This window comes from Leguminivora glycinivorella, chromosome 25, assembly GCF_023078275.1.
Source record: "Leguminivora glycinivorella isolate SPB_JAAS2020 chromosome 25, LegGlyc_1.1, whole genome shotgun sequence".
NCBI lineage: Eukaryota > Metazoa > Arthropoda > Insecta > Lepidoptera > Tortricidae > Leguminivora > Leguminivora glycinivorella.
The window spans coordinates 4,998,049-5,004,048 of record NC_062995.1 but is presented as its reverse complement, the minus strand read 5'-3'; positions in this window follow the sequence as shown (position 1 = coordinate 5,004,048).

Below are 6,000 nucleotides of genomic sequence, written 5' to 3'. Positions count from 1 at the left end.
TTTATATTAGCTTACTTCGAAAATAATAAGGCAACTGTGTAAATAATGATTGTTTAAATTAAACTCTATTGAATAAATACGCAATGAATATGAGCGTTACGATTGGTTAATCGAAGCGGGGTGGGGGGTTAAATCATTTCTGAAAAATTTACCCCGAAACTGCTCGATATTTCTGCTTCTGTGATAATGTTGACGATGCTAATTAACTATGTAAAATTAATTGTTTTTTTCTTACTTACTTAGTCCGTGTGGTGACGGGTTAAGAATTTCACCACCTCTTTTCTTCCTGTGGGTGTCGTAGTACAGGTATCTTCTGGGCGAGCTCACTCCATCGTGGGCCACGTCTTTGCCTTTGGCTAGTCTGTAGCCAAGAGTAAGCCCATTTATAATAATTAAAAAAGAAAGTAAGACGGTCGTGGGATGTTGATTAAATTGGGGCGTAAGTAGGCGAGAGGCTGGCAACCTTCACTGCAATGTCAGAATTTCGTTTTCTTTCAATCCCTCTACCAAAAGTGGAACAGAAACGTAAGTAGATTCATGTGCTCTGCCTATCCCTTTCTGGGATACAGGCGTGATTGTATGTATTATGAGACTTGAACTCACTGCCTCTGGATCGATACTCCACCGCCCTGCCAACTGAGCCACCAAGACTACAACCAAGCCAGCGAAAGCGTGAAATATTTTTGACTGAAATTAAGTACGCTAGAGGACAACAGTCCGTGTTGAGGGACAGAGACACCTCAGGGCAGGAGATCCTGTAACAGAGGGCCGATTTTTTAATGTCGACCACTCGATTTCGTGAATTTCGTTCAATAATATCTCCACTACTAGCTATTTAAATTCTACTAACAAATTCGAAAACAGAACCAGTAACAGAATCGGGTAATGACCACTAAATTTAAAATTAGTAGCCGTTCTTTTTCAAAAATAACAATTACGTTGTTTTCCATAGACTCTCGAACGGTGATATCGTGTCCGTTCGAAATTTAAAAATCGGTCCCCAGGAGCTTTTTATAAGTTATACTAGCTTTTACCCGCGGCTTCGCCCGTGTACTAAAAGTATTCTTATTCAAACGTATATAAAAATTAAGATTTTCATTTGGATCCGTAGGCTTCTCTGTAGGTACATTTGTCTGCGATTATTTCGATTACACATAATACTATTGTTTTTAAAATGCTTGCAATGCTTGTACAAATGTTACACATCGACCACAGCGTAGGTAGTAGGTATGAGTAGGTATGTATTCTATATACGCTGGGGGAAACCTTTATAAACAACCCACATAGCCCGTATTTCGACACTAATGGTCGGTGGGTAAAAAGTACTTTCTTGAATTATCCCTTACAACAACGATCCCTTCCCACTGAGCCGCCTGCTTTTTACACTGCCTAGATACCGATTGCCGACCTATTATCCATATCCCTCTAACGATACCCATATTATCCCTATCCCTGTCCCTGTCCCTGTCCCTGTCGCTGTCCCTGTCTCTGTCCCTGTCCATGTCCATGTCCCTGTACCTGTCCCGGTCCCTATCCCTATCCCTACCCTTATCCTGTCCCGGCCCGTCCCGTCTCGTCCCGTCCCGCCCCGCCCCACCCCGTCCCTGTCCCTGTCAAATGTTAGGCAGTGAATTTAAAAAAAAAATATTTCTTAGTGCTCTTCTAATTTGAAATCTCTTGAACCAGAAGTAAACATAAAAAAGAAATCCATATGGCTATTTTTGATATTTAAACCCCATTGCACCACAACAAAGGAAAAGGTATTTCACTTCCGCCTGGTTAGATTTTAAAAGCGTTGTGATTATCGTGATCAGCAACCCAAAAAACCATAAAAACGATACCTACCCATATTGGTTTTTTGACTTTATCGCCCCCTTTTCACCCTTTTTAGGGGTAAAATTTTCAAAAAACCTGAAACATGTATTTAGTCATATGTCTTTAGGAATCCTCCTGTGAAGTTCTGAATAAAACAGTCAAACTAATCTTGTTTCCCCATACAAACTTTAAACCCCCATTTCACCCCTTAGGAGGTGAATTTTGAAAAATCCTTTCTTAGTGCTCCTCTACATTATATAAGGAACCTACGTGCCAAATTTGAAATCTCTAGGACCAGCGGTTTCGGCTGTGCGTTGATATGTCAGTCAGTCAGTCAGTCAGTTTCTTCCTTTATATATTTAGATTTAGAATGTTCGGGAAAGTTCTTATATTTTCTAGAATGTTCTAGAACGTCCCAAAACGTGTAAAACTTAATGTTGTTAATTAGAATGTTCTAGAATGTTCTAAAAAATTTCTGAAATGATCTAGAAAAGTCCAGGATGTGTGTAAATGTTTTAATCGATATGGAATGTTCTAGAAAGCTCTGAAAACTTCTGGAATAATGTAGAAATTTCTGTAATATGTAAAACTTATTAAGTTTAACATATTTTGGAACGTTCTAGAACATTCTAGAAAATATTAGAACTTTCCAGAACATTCTATATCAACTACATTAAGTTTAACACATTTTGGAACGTTCTAGAACATTCAAAATCAACTACATTCAGTTTTACACATTTTGGAACGTTCTAGATCATTCTAGAAAATATCAGAACTTTCCAGAACATTATATATCAACTACATTCAGTTTTGCACATTTTGAAACGTTCTAGATCATTCTAGAAAATATCAGAACTTTCCAGAACATTCTATATCAATTACATTCAGTTTTGCACATTTTGGAACGTTCTAGATCATTCTAGAAAATATTAGAACTTTCCGGAATATTCTATATCAACTACATTCAGTTTTACACATTTTGGAACGTTCTAGAACATTATATATAAAAAACATTCAGTTTTACACATTTTGGAATGTTTTAGATCATTCTAGAAAATATCAGAACTTTCCAGAACATTCTATATCAACTACATTCAGTTTTGCATATTTTAGAACGTTCTAGATTATTCTAGAAAATATTAGAACTTTCCAGAAGTTTCTAGAACTTTCTAGAACATTCCAGATCGATTGAAACATTTACACAAATTCTGGACTTTTCTAGATCATTCCAGAAATTTTTAGAACTTTCCAGAAGTACAGATGTATAAGTACAGATGCACTTACCCACATTTTTTATATTGCGTGACACATTTAAAATTATATTGCGTGATACAGAAGTACAGATGTGCAGTACAGAAGAAGGACAGATATATGTTTTTTTAACATTATCGCCACCCACAGCCACCCACTTCCACCCACCGCGACCAAACTCCATTACTTTCATCTAGAGACCAAGGGGTATTTACCACCCCAACGGGGGTTGATTGGAATTGATGGTGATAGAGAAAACCCCGGACATATGCGTTAGCATTATATATATATATATATATATATATATAGATTAGTTTGCGAGGTCAGAAAAGGTATAAGTGCACAGTTTTTTTTTCGATTCATTTTTTGGAAAATTCAAAATGGCTAAAGGTACAGCGGGGCAAACCCCGACTGGGGGCAAATGTAACTGGTCCATTTTTTCCATGTTTTACAATGTTTGCATTTAAATAGAGTGTCTACCGGCTATATGTATATGGTAGGCGTGTTCAGTGGATACATGTAGAACTCAACATCATAGTGTAATAAGGGAAAAATTGATTAGTTACAATTGCCCCCCAGTTCACTAATTTTACAGCACACGAACCATTATAGTAGAGACTACAGTGTATAGTGTAGATTCGTTGTATTTTCCATTCCATACATAAATAAATACATAAATATTGGGGACACCTTAACAGATCAACTTAGCCCCAAACTAAGCAAAGCTTGTACTATGGGTGCTAAGCGACGATATACATACTTAAATAGATAAATACATACTTATATACATAGAAAACATCCATGACTCAGGAACAAATATCTGTGCTCATCACACAAATAAATGCCCTTATCGGGATTCGAACCCAGGACCGCGGCTCAGCAGGCAGGGTCACTACCGACTGAGCCAGACCGGTCGTCCAAACAACATTATTGAAATTATTTTATGTTAATTTTGTACCGGTAATAAACTGCAGACTTTTCATAGTATACATGAAATATTAAAAACGTCACAATGACGTCACAGCCATGTTTCTGTGTAAGGTGGCATCTCATTTACTTTAGCTTTAGAGAATTTTCACATTATCCGATCCGATATCGGATGTAGGAAGGATGTCAGAGGTTAATACCTATTTTATTTAGACCTATAAATGTCAAATATGAAGTCTTTAATATAGAATAGAATAGATATACAATATACCTACCGGGTGGGCCCTGAAACTAAAGCATAAAATTTAAATGTAATTAGCCCTTCTGTAAATTCATCATTCTTATCACTTTTATCACTTTTGAAAGTTTTTTGAAGAGGTAAATGTATTTCGAATTCTGTTAAGTCTAAGTGTGTTTTCACATTATCCGATCTGATATCGGACGTAGGAAGGATTTCAAAGGCAAAAATCAAAGATGGTGGCATAAATGTATAGGATATATCGGTCCTACATCCGGTATCGGATCGGATAATGTGAAAACGCACTAAAGAGTGAAAGACAACGTCAATGACAATATTGCGTACATTGATGTTAATAGGTATTTATTTTTCACCACACCAACTGGTAAAGGCTTTCTTTGCTATTTGAAAACAGATAGCAAAATTTCATTTTATCCACAAGGGGGCAAAGTAATTTCATACAAATTTTAACCCGATGTCTTAATCTGGCTGCTAGATTTTACCTATAAATGATGATTTTGAATCATAAATATTGAATAAATTGATGGATTTCATTTATTTTGATGTTTTATAGTCAGTATTTTGTTCGTGTTGGTGTGGTGAAAAATTTTGTGTTTCACTCGGTGGCAAAGTTTGTTTAACCTTCGTGCCTTGATACCCTCGCAACGCTCAAGATTCCACTTTTTGAATTTTGGAAGCTTAAAATTAATCTTGCACCACATATAAACTTTCATTTTTTTATTTCCATAGAAGTAAAATTTTTGAAAGTCGCTTATTACGTCAAGTATACAAATATACTTGAATATACACGTAGCTTAATGTAGAAAATTCAAGTTTTTAGCTTTTATAGACCCGGAATATTTCAATTCTACTAATGCTCATATCGAAACTTTAAGTCGGTCTGACGGATGGTTGGGTCCATCCGATTGGTCTGGCTGCTTACAAACGGTCTAGTTACAGGTCCCTGCGTATCATATATCAAAATCAGGCTTGAGAAAATGAGGTAAGTTAGAGTCGTTTTTTGCCAACTTTGTCGCGTCTGGTAAAAGTTATGGCCGGCGGAAACGGTCTGGCATTGATGATAACCAATTTCTAACAACGTGCTCTAACACATATATAAAAATCAGCCTTGAGAATTTAAGGAAAGTAAGCACTTTTTTTTTTCACCTTCATCACTTGATAGCAAAAAATTGGCCGATGGGCCGAACTAGAAAATATGCACACATTAACCGCCGATATGAACTCTACAATTTAGTAAAAAATATGCCAACTTACCTCTATAAATTTTAGATCACCTAGTGACGTATTTAATTTTTTACATAGTTTCTTATGCTCACTCAATCCTCACACTTTTGAAAAGCCGAATTTTGATGAAAAACATAAGATTTAGACGGCTATTAATGTGTATAGTTTAGTAAAAGTGAAATGGGAATTTGTAAAATACAAAACGAACCACTAACGTGTCAGGTTTTTTTATAATAAATTTTTGTAAGTGCTCACTCAGTCCACACGTTTTGAGAAAGTTAAAAATGTAAATATCTTAAGATTTGTAGCACCACAGACACTCGAAAGTACTTCAACATTTAGTAAAAATTTTTACTAAATATCCACCATCTAATATTTTATATTCGTTGTCTGGTTTTAAAGATATTCAGACATAACTTTTCTCATACAAATGTATCATGTAGGGTGACCACACTATGTCGGCTCCTGATTTTCCCCGCCTTCCCATTGTCATATTGAGATTGGGGAGTTTCGTTCAATTTTGA